Raw genomic sequence first — 12499 nt, 5'->3', positions numbered from 1 at the left:
CAGTTAAGTGATATCGAAGTGAATGTCTTGAGCTAGTAGACAGTTAAGTGATATCGAAGTGAATGTCTTGAGCTAGTAGACAGTTAAGTGATATCGAAGTGAATGTCTTGAGCTAGTAGACAGTTATGTGATATCGAAGTGAATGTCTTGAGCTAGTAGACAGTTAAGTGATATCGAAGTTAATGTCTTGAGCTAGTAGACAGTTAAGTGATATCGAAGTGAATGTCTTGAGCTAGTAGACAGTTAAGTGATATCGAAGTGAATGTCTTGAGCTAGTACACAGTTAAGTGATATCGAAGTGAATGTCTTAAGCTAGTAGACAGTGAAGTGATATCGAAGTGCCGGCCGCGGTGGCCGTGCGGTTCTGGCGCTGCAGTCCGGAACCGCAGGACTGCTACGGTCGCAGGTTCGAATCCTGCCTCGGGCATGGGTGTGTGTGATGTCCTTAGGTTAGTTAGGTTTAAGTAGCTCTAAGTTCTAAGGGACTTATGACCTAAGATGTTGAGTCCCATAGTGCTCAGAGCCATTTGAACCTTTTTTTTTTTTATATCGAAGTGAATGTCTTGAGCTAGTAGACAGTTAAGTGATATCGAAGTGAATATCTTGAGCTTGTAGACAGTTAAGTGATATCGAAGTGAATGTCTTGAGCTAGTAGACAGTTAAGTGACATCGAAGGGGATGTCTTGAGCTAGTAGACCGTCGAGTGACACCACAGACAATTAAGAAATGTAGCGTTACGTCTGTAGCTAGCTGAGGGGCCTCTGCAACGAGAGACAGTGGGAGAAATGTGTAGCAGAACATTTGGAGAAAACGTCGCATTAGGTTTACGGAACTCAACAGCCACTCTTTTCGTGTACGTTACTCTTTGAGTTTGCAGGGGTCTATTCTGAAAATCAGACAGCTACATTCAATACGTAGTATAAGTCTCTCAATTTATTGTAATATAATTAATTTGTGTTTTCTATAACATACTAGTTACTTATTAAATGGTCGAACGTATAAGACTACTGAAAAATATAAAATTTAAATTTCTTCATCACGAGGTACAATTCTGATAACCCTAAAATACGGAAAAGGAAAGCCCCACATGTCAAAAGTCTTAGATACACGCAGTAGATGCTACGTAAAGCTTTAAGGGCAAACATACCATATAAATGTTGTCACAGCAGCACTTAACAAACACTGAAAGTTCATTCTGCGTCACTATAGCTCATGTAAACGCCTCCACGTTATCTTCGTAACAAGACAACTACTGAAGTTTGCAGAAACATGTCCTATTACTTGCTGTAACATATCATCTAATATACTTGTGCATAACCGCATAGGAATAAAACAATAAGCTAAAAGATACTACTTACGTAAAATTACAACACGAGAAATGTATCATAATAAATTGAAGGTATGCAAGAAAACACAATTGAACGCGTTGACACAGGCTTCTGGAGCAGAAACTCATATAAAATTAATGACATAACTCTCTAACAACACAAACAACATTTACACACAAGATCCAAAATAAAATCGATAACAGTCTACGGCGTGCAAGTGTGTGCGCCTAAGGCTTCAAGGCAGGTACGAGGAATCACTTTCGTTCAGGCTTGCTCGAACTCCGTTTTATCGCTCTGAGCTGCAACTGTGGCGTGTTTGCATGCAGATGGACCAATAGGAGACCGTCTTGTATATCATTATCCCATTCGAGGCAATATATATAGGAATCACCCTCCATCTCTATTTTGTCTCACTATATTCCAAAATATGAAAGTAATTCCTCAAAAATATGAAATGAATAAATCTGGATAACTTTTCGTTGTTAGTTTAGATTATGAGCTAGGAAACGTTTTAGTGTTACACAAAGATTCGCTCTAATACAGTACAGAAGCTGTATGAAACTCCTCCACATTCTGCTTTAAGTCTGTTGTAGGACGTTTATTTCCTGCAATATGCTCACCAAACGCCGTTTGATTTACAGATAAGAGCCTACGTATGCTCATTTTAATCCAAAAACTTCTTTTCAAATGGGTCCGCAGCATGCATATGTCAGTGAACTACATATTAAATAGTTCCCCGTTTACTGCAGCACAATGATTTTATCAGCTCGTTATTTACTTGCGAAGAGTCTCGTTTCGGCAGTTTGCCATTTTCAAAGAAATCATGCAATGTAGAATATATAGTTTTCTCGTATAAAATTATAAAAATTTAAATTAGAAGCTTAAATCCAGTTTTGTAGATATTGACGTTTTTCAGTGTAACAATAACATATTGTCTTTCATTTTCAGGGTAACAGCACATTGTCTTGCACTATCTGTTGGGAATGTTTCTCAGTCTCCATGCCAATGATGATTGTAAAAGTTCATGTATGTGTGCACTCTTTTATTTGCAACTATGTTTATTTGACAGGACCACACACTCCGTTGACATATATATCAATTTGCAGTTCATATTCGTGGAATATCAGTGATAATAGATACACACGAAGATCGTAATCTATAGTGCTCCCTTCTTATCTCAGTACTATCTGGATATCGAAGTCCGGATGTCTGAACGTGTCGGCCAAAGGTGCTCATACTTCATTTCTTGCCTAATTATAACACGGCTACCATGAGAACGCACAATGAAAAAAATTTCGATTCTGCTGCCACTTCAACCTGTTCGTCACATATTGATATGAAGTTCAATGCCATAAATAAATAAAGACTTATGTATCATGTAAGGAACTGTGGAAATTTTGTGGCCTAGTTACAACATGGCAACATGGCAACAATATGCAGGCACGTCGAAGTGTCACACTTTCAGATAAGGTAGCTACATCCAAGCAGTATAGAGATCACACATGTTTCCACGAACTTTGCAAAAATATGACTATGTGTTGAGATTTCTATTGTGTTTTTATTTATTTCGTGGTATCCTGAGGCGCTGAAAATTATCCTCTATCTTTTAAGAAGTCAATAAAGTTTTCTAAATATTTCTTGTGCTTTAGTTCTGTTCGTTCATTAAGAATTTTGTTCGGAAATGCGTCTGTTTGAATAGAAATTTCGAATTCTTCCTAAATTTTCAATGGGGTTAGAAATCTCATACGAGCAAACCAGTTACGTCTTTATCTGTATTACTCGTAGTCTAGGTTCTTGGGCTATGCGCGGCTCTATTTAAAATGAATAGCCCGATGTAGTAATAGGATCGAGCAGCGCACATATCTGTTTTCATGTCCCGCAGCTAATTCGCTCCTGATAACAGCCTGTAGCTTTGATCCTGCAGTCAAACAGTTTGTGCGCTGGCTAGAATGACGAGTTAATAAAATGTTCTTAATTACAAAATAATAGATAAATTAATAATTTAATAATAACGGTTCTATTCTGACGTCTGTAACTGATGTAGACAGCAGTGAATTATGTTGAATAGCGTTTATTGTACAAAGGACGTCTCAAATAAATGAGAAGTGGTCCTATGATATTCAATTAAAGTTATGTTGAAAATGTTATGAGAACGGTAGCAAAATCCTCGAACTGAATAGCCATCGAAGATACGTGAAAAGTAATGCATTTCGGGATCTCAATACATGAAATATTTGTCAGCTCATAACAGTTCAGAGTTTAACCTGACGATTTCACAAATTAACACACGAAATACAAAGAATAGCAACTCATACACTCTCTGTCCCCACATTCAGAGCTCTCAAAATATAAAGACTCTTCCGAAGTTAAAGTATGCTAGCAGCCATTCACCACACAGAATCAGACACCTATACTACCGAATAGCCCACGTTACATCAGACAGCTCTGCCTTCTTGAAGAACTCTACATAAAGTGTCCAGAGTCGCTACCTTGAGCTCTTCGCTTGAAAAATACCAATCACCAATGGACTCAGCTACTGTCTGCTTTTTCCATTGGCTGAGGGGGCCCTCGTTACCAAAAATACATCGTTCTGACACTCTGGAAACAATATTTGACTCACCATAAGCACTTCCCGGTCAGAACTAATATATTACAAGAATATTTAAATAAAGAAATGTTATAAACATTCGGTCACACATCATTCGAAATAACTGCAAATAAAGAACTGTTCATATACAAATAAGCTAATATTCTTGCGTAACTGCACACACATTAAATGACAACGAGTTGGCGTTAAATGATATGTAAAGAATTGTTTCTGCCTTTTGGACAAAAGCCTCTTTTGCTCCTCTTTTCAGTTGTGGTGCTCACTTACAATTGGCCACTTTTAGATTAGCAAGGCTCTAAGCAAAATAGTAAATTGTTCATTAAATAAACATAGAAGTATGATAAAATATGAGGTATTAATACTGTTCATTTGCTGTGTAAATGTGGAGAATGCGATGTTCTGATAAACATTTGCATATTAAGTTATAAAAGACGTAATTAATCAAGAAATAAAATACAGAGACATAGGTTTGAGAGATGGCTACAGTACAATGTTATCCACTGAAACATCGCTTGCTGAAATAGTACGAAGCGATCAGAAGTTGTTGGTTCAGAGTTTCATTGTGAAATATTAACTTCTGCAGTCCTAAGGCTACCGAAATTAATGCTGTGTCACTATATGTGCCTCACTTTTCTGGTATCGCTGACATACTCAGATTTGCATTAATATTGGATTTTAAATTATTGTAGACTCTCAAAGAATTGTAAGAAGCCGTCTTTCAGCTTACCTGACCGCAGTCATTTTTTGAACATTGTCTCCTGCATAAAGGCCATGCAGCCAGTAGCCGTCCAAATTTCCAGCTTTGGTATTTACCCCTTTTCCGGCTACATACTTCTTGTCTCTGTACCTGGACTTGCCCAGGGCAATCGCGTGACATCTTCCTCCATACGACTCACAACCAGGCCAGCAAGCAAATTCAGCTCCCCTTGTACCAACTCTGTGCGGCCAATTAGATCGTCTACATACGAATAACGTTACATGGGCCCTTTAAGTAGATGATGTAGAATTTTCACTGTATTTTCTATTTGTCCTAGCTCGCGTTTATGGTTGTGTAAGTGTGCATACCCCCCCATGAACCATGGACTTTGCCGTTGGTGGGGAGGCTTGCGTGCCTCAGCGATACAGATAGCCGTACCGTAGGTGCAACCACAACGGAGGGGTATCTGTTGAGAGGCCAGACAAACGTGTGGTTCCTGAAGAGGGGCAGCAGCCTTTTCAGTAGCTGCAAGGGCAACAGTCTGGATGATTGACTGATCTGGCCTTGTAACAATAACCAAAACGGCCTTGCTGTGCTGGTACTGCGAACGGCTGAAAGCAAGGGGAAACTACAGCCGTAATTTTTCCCGAGGGCATGCAGCTTTACTGTATGATTACATGATGATGGCGTCCTCTTGGGTAAAATATTCCGGAGGTAAAATAGTCCCCCATTCGGATCTCCGGGCGGGGACTACTCAAGAGGATGTCGTTATCAGGAGAAAGAAAACTGGCGTTCTACGGATCGGAGCGTGGAATGTCAGATCCCTTAATCGGGCAGGTAGGTTAGAGAATTTAAAAAGGGAAATGGATAGGTTGAAGTTAGATATAGTGGGAATTAGTGAAGTTCGGTGGCAGGAGGAACAAGACTTCTGGTCAGGTGACTACAGGGTTATAAACACAAAATCAAATAGGGGTAATGCAGGAGTAGGTTTAATAATGAATAGGAAAATAGGAATGCGGGTAAGCTACTACAAACAGCATAGTGAACGCATTATTGTGGCCAAGATAGATACGAAGCCCACACCTACTACAGTAGTACAAGTTTATATGCCAACTAGCTCTGCAGATGACGAAGAAATTGAAGAAATGTATGATGAAATAAAAGAAATTATTCAGATTGTGAAGGGAGACGAAAATTTAATAGTCATGGGTGACTGGAATTCGAGTGTAGGAAAAGGGAGAGAAGGAAACATAGTAGGTGAATATGGATTGGGGGACAGAAATGAAAGAGGAAGCCGCCTGGTAGAATTTTGCACAGAGCACAACATAATCATAACTAACACTTGGTTTAAGAATCATGAAAGAAGGTTGTATACGTGGAGATACTAAAAGGTATCAGATAGATTATATAATGGTAAGACAGAGATTTAGGAACCAGGTTTTAAATTGTAAGACATTTCCAGGGGCAGATGTGGACTCTGACCACAATCTATTGGTTATGACCTGTAGATTAAAACTGAAGAAACTGCAAAAAGGTGGGAATTTAAGGAGATGGGACCTGGATAAACTAAAAGAACCGGAGGTTGTACAGAGATTCAGGGAGAGCATAAGGGAGCAATTGACAGGAATGGGGGAAATAAATACAGTAGAAGAAGAATGGGTAGCTTTGAGGGATGAAGTAGTGAAGGCAGCAGAGGATCAAGTAGGTAAAAAGACGAGGGCTAGTAGAAATCCTTGGGTAACAGAAGAAATATTGAATTTAATTGATGAAAGGAGAAAATATAAAAATGCAGTAAGTGAAACAGGCAAAAAGGAATACAAACGTCTCAAAAATGAGATCGACAGGAAGTGCAAAATGGCTAAGCAGGGATGGCTAGAGGACAAATGTAAGGATGTAGAGGCCTATCTCACTAGGGGTAAGATAGATACCGCCTACAGGAAAATTAAAGAGACCTTTGGAGATAAGAGAACGACTTGTATGAATATCAAGAGCTCAGATGGAAACCCAGTTCTAAGCAAAGAAGGGAAAGCAGAAAGGTGGAAGGAGTATATAGAGTGTCTATACAAGGGCGATGTACTTGAGGACAATATTATGGAAATGGAAGAGGATGTAGATGAAGATGAAATGGGAGATATGATACTGCGTGAAGAGTTTGACAGAGCACTGAAAGACCTGAGTCGAAACAAGGCCCCCGGAGTAGACAATATTCCATTGGAACTACTGACGGCCGTGGGAGAGCCAGTCCTGACAAAACTCTACCATCTGGTGAGCAAGATGTATGAAACAGGCGAAATACCCTCAGACTTCAAGAAGAATATAATAATTCCAATCCCAAAGAAAGCAGGTGTTGACAGATGTGAAAATTACCGAACTATCAGCTTAATAAGTCACAGCTGCAAAATACTAACACGAATTCTTTACAGACGAATGGAAAAGCTAGTAGAAGCCAACCTCGGGGAAGATCAGTTTGGATTCCGTAGAAACACTGGAACACGTGAGGCAATACTGACCTTACGACTTATCTTAGAAGAAAGATTAAGGAAAGGCAAACCTACGTTTCTAGCATTTGTAGACTTAGAGAAAGCTTTTGACAATGTTGACTGGAATACTCTCTTTCAAATTCTAAAGGTGGCAGGGGTAAAATACAGGGAGCGAAAGGCTATTTACAATTTGTACAGAAACCAGATGGCAGTTATAAGAGTCGAGGGACATGAAAGGGAAGCAGTGGTTGGGAAGGGAGTAAGACAGGGTTGTAGCCTCTCCCCGATGTTGTTCAATCTGTATATTGAGCAAGCAGTAAAGGAAACAAAAGAAAAATTCGGAGTAGGTATTAAAATTCATGGAGAAGAAATAAAAACTTTGAGGTTCGCCGATGACATTGTAATTCTGTCAGAGACAGCCAAGGACTTGGAAGAGCAGTTGAATGGAATGGACAGTGTCTTGAAAGGAGGATATAAGATGATCATCAACAAAAGCAAAACAAGGATAATGGAATGTAGTCTAATTAAGTCGGGTGATGCTGAGGGAATTAGATTAGGAAATGAGGCACTTAAAGTAGTAAAGGAGTTTTGCTATTTGGGGAGCAAAATAACTGATGATGGTCGAAGTAGAGAGGATATAAAATGTAGGCTGGCAATGGCAAGGAAAGCGTTTCTGAAGAAGAGAAATTTGTTAACATCCAGTATTGATTTAAGTGTCAGGAAGTCATTTCTGAAAGTATTCGTATGGAGTGTAGCCATGTCTGGAAGTGAAACATGGACGATAAATAGTTTGGACAAGAAGAGAATAGAAGCTCTCGAAATGTGGTGCTACAGAAGAATGCTGAAGATTAGATGGGTAGATCACATAACTAATGAGGAGGTATTCAATAGGATTGGGGAGAAGAGAAGTTTGTGGCACAACTTGACCAGAAGAAGGGATCGGTTGGTATGACATGTTCTGAGGCATCAAGGGATCACCAATTTAGTATTGGAGGGCAGCGTGGAGGGTAAAAATCGTAGAGGGAGACCAAGAGATGAATACACTAAGCAGATTCAGAAGGATGTAGGTTGCAGTAGGTACTGGGAGATGAAAAAGCTTGCACAGGATAGAGTAGCATGGAGAGCTGCATCAAACCAGTCTCAGGACTGAAGACCACAACAACAACAACAACAACAAGTGTGCATAAAATATGGACTGATGACTTTCACGATTTCGCATGTGCTGAGAAGTTCCCAGCTGATTGTCCAACGTAAAACTGGTTACAATCATCGCACGAAATTTTTAAAACTTCCGGGTTCGAGGAAAATGCGATATTTGTTTTCCTGATTGTATTTTTGTTTGTAAAGTGTTACTGGTACAGAAGCCAATTTTCATCTTCGTCTTATTTAATATTTTATTGAATATTCCTCAAATATGGAGAACGTATGGTGTTGCAAATTTACAGCCACTCAGAAGCATTTCCATACTAAATTCTTAATGGACAAATAAAATTATAGCACAAGCGATACTTAGAAAATTTTATTTGCTTCCTAAAAGAGAAAAGTTAATTTTCAGCTCCTTATGATGAAACAAAATAAATAAGAAACATTAGAACTCTCATCACAAATTTTGTCTTTGCATAGTGTGTAGAAGCATAGAAAAATACGATCCTTGTATGTAGTAATCACTGAAATTCCGCGGATTTGAACTGTAAATTCATTGTTAGCATGTATGTGACAATGGAGTGTATTGTACCGTCAAATGAACATAGTGGAAATAACATAATGCATAAATACATTACGTTTCGACAAATCTCATGAGCACCTAGACTGAGAAACGATGTCAATAAACACTCCATGACGACACTATGTTATGAAACATAAAAACTAATTATCTACAAAAACAGACGTAATCCACCTAATGTATATTTTTACAGTTTTATACTATGCATTACATACTGCAGGATTACTTGAAAATGGCCATCTCCCGAAACAAGACTCGTCATATGTCAATAACTATAAATTCATTGTGCAGCAGAAAGTGGGGAATTATTTAATATGTCATTGACTGTTCTTTAAATAATGCTGAAACTGAGTGCCATGTATGACCATTACAGTATACATCATCATTAGTAGCGAAAACTGACGAAGTTACAGAGGGTCACCCATTTATACTGCTCATCCTAAATAACATTTCTTTACAGAAACAAAATAAAACGTGTATGAGGCAAATGTTGTTTGCTGCCAAGGAGATATTAACCAGCATGACTGTCTTTCTTGTAACTTTGTTCGTTACGAAGATGTAAATAGAAGGTCATTTTTAAGTAGCACCCTGTATTTGTTATTTGGTAATCCACTTCCTCTCATCAAGACCCGTTCAAAAACGTATTACATTGTACCATTCACGTAAACATGGCGTTATTACAAACTTAACACTAAATTCACTTGGACTATCGTGTAGTAGCAGACAGTCGAGGTGCTTGGAGTTACGTAACTCATCCGCTTGTTGGAGTTGACAGCAAATGAACGGAAAGACAAAGAAAATGCACACCAGTCATCAAATCAACAGTCATTGTCGCTAGATGGGTAGCAATCCTACCTCCTCTCGTTGGTGTACGTCGTCCTCGCACCAAACTTCAACGCCGGCCGGGGTGGCCGAGCGGTTCTAGGTGCTACAGTCTGGAACCACACGACCGCTACGGTCGCAGGTTTGAATCCTTCCTCGGGCATGGATGTGTGTGATGTCCTTAGGTTAGTTACGTTTAATTAGTTCTAAGTTCTAGGGGACTGATGACCTCAGCGGTTAAGTCCCATAGTGCTCAGAGCCATTTGAACCATTTTGAACCAAACTTCAACCTGAATTCCGAATTCATTATTATGCCTATCCTGCATTCCACTTATTTAATTTTTGTTGTACTGACCTTACCAGAAGTTACTTCACTAATTTACACCATATCAAGCTTCAACCTATGCAACTTTCTAATCATCTTACCTGTTAGACGTATCAAATATTTAAGGATCCAATCTCCAACCTGTGTAATGGGTGTTGTTTCTCCTAACGACCACATCATTATGAATGACCCCACCATGACAGCCAACCATGTGACAACCTCCGGAATATTTTGCCTAACAGAATGCCCTGACAGCCACACAGTTGAGCTGCACGTCCTCGGGAAATATAACTGCTGTATTTCCCTTCTCTTTCAGTCGTTCGCAGCACCAACATAATAAGGTTGATGTTACAACGCCAAATCAGTCCACCCGACTGTTGCACGTGCAGCTACTGAAAAGAAACAACTTGCTTGGTCTCTCCACAGATATCGCGCTGCTGTGGTTGCACTTAACGGCATGGATGTCCCTATCGTAGGAGTTGAAAGACACCCCACCTCTGCCGTGTAATTACATCAGAGGTAAGGGCGAAGCATAGAATTTATCGTGCCAGGGTTGCGAATTATAATTAGTTTTGGAACACCTATCGTAATGAGAAAAAAGGAAGAGTTATATATGTTGGAGACTGGAACTCATACTTCCTGCACTGTGACTACTGCCCTCAAGGTGTATGAATATCAAGTCTTACGTGTATCTGTTGAGTGCAGATAACTGTAATGGGTGTGGCCGTAGTGCGATGTAGTGTTGATATTGGGCGACGAGAGGTGGGCTCCTGACTAAAGTCGCAATCCGCCAGAGACGTCGTCATCATCGTCAAATCTTCTCATACCACGAGCCAAAGTCTGATCTTCAGTAACCTTACACTACCGCCTCTCCTACCCTTGGAGACCAAATATTGTAGGCGAAAATTTATTCACTGAACTGGATGCAAACCAGCTAATCCCGACGCGAGGACCAACCCGCAGCCGTGCGTGGAAGGGCGAAACCAGTACATGTTTTCGCCTCTGAGCATATCTATACAGTATAACCCTTACCTTGAGCGCTCGGAGTCCTGGCCATCAATCAGTGCAACTTGCAAGGCGTCGCTTGCAAGCGTTCGGCTCTGGTCAATGCCCACCACATTATCAACCAGTAATCTATGTAGTAGTAATCTACAGGTACTAAGTTCAGAAAATGCAGGCCACTATACTGTCTATAATAGTAATTATTTGCAAACGATTTCGGTTTGGAACGAGTCACACGGCAACTATATAACATAAAAAGAATAGACCAAATGTGACGACGTAATTAAAACATGAAATCCACAGACGAAGTAGTAAAAACCAATACTAATGAAAAATATTACAGAAGTGTTACATGTTTTCAGATAAGGTTAACGAGAAATATATGAACTGCCACTAAGATCTAGAGACATTAAATAAATCGGTTTAAACAACAAATATTACGCAATTGGAGATTAACCCGAGGATGAATCGAAAAATCACAGCAATCAATGCATAAACTGAAAGCAAAGATGTCAAAGATCTTCAGTGACAAAGACAAGTTATATGCCAAATTCAAAGAGTTGGCATTGAACGGTTACGTGCTTATCGAATCACACTGTATCACTGTATGGAGTTTTAATTGTTAATTAATATTTGGCAAAGGCAGAAATAAAATTCGATAATTACATAATCGTTTATTGACAACATCTTTGAATTTGGCATGTTATTCTTCATTGATGCTTAATGTCTTTGACCTGATTTGCTTGCAGCTTATACATCACTTGCTGTCACATTTCCACTCAGCCCTCATGTTAATCTCCTGCTTGGTCACGTTTGTTGCCAAAATTAATTTAACTGACGTCTTTAGATCTTACAAGGGGAGGCCGCCAATTGTGAAATTCAGATTCGATTCATACTGCGCATAATAAAAGGTCATGGCCAGAGGTGTAATGTGGAAAAGCACCAAGATGCACTTCTCAGCCGTTGTCGAGAAAATCGATAGTTAAAAGAAACCGTTGCACTGAAATCCTCTCAACGATTAATAATGTTCTACAGCGTCGTGGCGCAGCGGTAAGCGCTCGGGTTCATAATCCGAAGGTCGCCGGATCGCATCTCGCACCATGCTACCTTTTTTTTAGTATTTGTTTTTTGTAATTCAAATGTATATATACACTCACACACACACACACACATATATATATATATATATATATATATATATATATATATATATATATTTCGAATATCATTATGTTTTCCACAAACAAAGTTGTATTTCACAAATGTTATTAATTGTCTTCATAATGTTTACCACGTATAGTTAACGGAAGACGTAGAAATGATATTCCGAAACGAATACGTATATTGTAAGTCAAACGTTCGAATTAGAATAGAGACCCCACGAACACAAATTTGCTGTGGGAGGTATGAAACATAAACTCCGTTACTCGATAGTTGCACTTGAAGGACAGATGTTGAATGGGCCGAAACGAGCCGCCGCATAACAGCGTAGCTGCCTGCTAACTTCGAAAGAA

Source organism: Schistocerca americana, chromosome 8, assembly GCF_021461395.2.
Source record: "Schistocerca americana isolate TAMUIC-IGC-003095 chromosome 8, iqSchAmer2.1, whole genome shotgun sequence".
NCBI classification, from domain to species: domain Eukaryota; kingdom Metazoa; phylum Arthropoda; class Insecta; order Orthoptera; family Acrididae; genus Schistocerca; species Schistocerca americana.
Note: the sequence above shows the minus strand (reverse complement) of the source record.